The 1,820-nt window shown below is 33.5% G+C and overlaps 1 pseudogene; it reads right to left on the bottom strand.

Moving 5' to 3' along the window:
• Positions 1-231: 231 nt before the first annotated feature.
• On the bottom strand, positions 232-1,563 carry LOC137164239 (toll-like receptor 2; annotated as a pseudogene).
• Positions 1,564-1,820: the final 257 nt, after the last annotated feature.

Genomic DNA, 1,820 nt, shown 5'->3' with positions numbered 1-1,820 from the left:
TTTTCTGAACCACTGACGAGGTTTAAAATTATATAGAATATCAAATTCTAGGAAATAATGACGTTGTGTGATCATATCAAAGCCTTGGTATTCTACATGCTAGCTTCTTTTCATTGGATTGATCAGTTTATAGGTTTAATTCCCATTTTGTAAATGGAAAGTTCTGCTGAAATTAAGCATGAAAATATGTCTCATTTGACTGCAAATGTTGCATCACAAGCTTAATGTTGTCTAATAGTCACATTCCATCTTGTACATATCTTGTGTCAGTCCATTGTCTGCTTTCAAAACAAGTGGGTCATTGGATGTTTTTAAGACAGCTGTGAGCTGGTGCTAGAATATTTTCTGTTTGTGTTCCTCTGGCTCCATTTTAAATAGGTTTTCCTTTTCATCAGTTTTCTGAGTTTGCTGAATTTCTGTGGTACACTGTTGTGTGGAAGGTCTTCCAACATAACCATAATGAGAAAATCTTGATTTCCATTCAGGATCCAGTGTTCAGCAAAATACAGCTCAGACTGACACCAGCAGCTGTTTACAAAGCCGGGGGAGAGAACAAGAAAGACCTTATGGCTGTTCTCTACGCAATAGAAAATGTTACCAAGTACCAGATGCCCTGGGTTTGAAATCTCTCTCATGGTAACATATTTTAAATCCATTCATTTCCAGTTTTCCCAGCAAATTCTCTTTAGTTCACCTTGCATCATTTTCACTGTATTGAATGAAGACATCATACAGCTTGTTTTCTGGCCTCTTTTTGTATTGTTTCCTTTTTGCCATATACCCACACCAGCCCATTTTTATGTACCAAGTTCCATCAAAATGTTAGGATAAGCCTGTTATTACTGATATAGAAAATGTGACTGCACAAGCCATAATATTCATTTCAACACCAATGGAACAATGCACAAAAGTTAGATTACTGTTCACAACCAATGCATTCCTTTTATCTGGTGGAAAACTGCATCTTAGATTTTCTCATTCATTTATCTGCAAATTTGGTCTATGGATATACGTATTCACAAACCAGTACAAGTCAGTTACAAATTTTTTTTTTCCCTTGAACAGTTAAAACATCTAGTTTTGTCAAAAGCCCTAAAATGTCTTCCACTATTGTAGTAATGGCATTGTTGCTAATATCTAACTCCATCAAAGATTCTGGAAGCAACTCACTTTGTAGAAATAAGATCTTATTTCCTGATAAATTAAAATATTTCAATATTGGAAGAAATTTTCCAAGGTGATCTGGAAGCTCTGATACTAAATTTTGACTGATGTCTAGATTAGTGAGCACAAAAAGTGGACTGCTAGGATCTATTTGGGTTATTAAATTTCCAGAAATGTTAAGAGATTCAACTTTTTTCATAGTTTCATTTAAAGACAAGATTTTAAATTTATTTTTACTAATATCATATTCAGTTAAAGCTAATGGGAAATATTCAGGACAAATCTGTTATTTTGTTATTTTGAATTTTAAACACTTAAATTGGATAGAGATTTAAAATTAGGTGGTATTATTGTAATGTCACTATTGCTTAAATCCAGATGCTGCAGAGAGGTTGGTAAGTTAGGAAATTTAGAAATGGGTTATTGCTAAGGTCTAAAAATTAGCACTCCATATTTTGACATTCCATGGAAAGCATGCCTTAAAATAGAAGGTGGAAACACAGTTACATTTTTATTAAGTTTTTGAAAATCCTATACGCTTTGCTTGAACTTTGAGTGAACATTTAACAAGCCAGATGAATCTTTGGAATATTTCAACTCTTCTGCTGACACCGAAGACTTCAAAGCAGCCTCTGATGATCTTTCAAAATATTTAT

Source organism: Emydura macquarii, unplaced genomic scaffold (assembly GCF_026122565.2).
Source record: "Emydura macquarii macquarii isolate MOO-44397 ecotype Brisbane River unplaced genomic scaffold, CSIRO-AGI_Emac_v2 contig_2676, whole genome shotgun sequence".
NCBI lineage: Eukaryota > Metazoa > Chordata > Testudines > Chelidae > Emydura > Emydura macquarii.
This window is presented reverse-complemented; position numbering and strand designations above follow the sequence as displayed.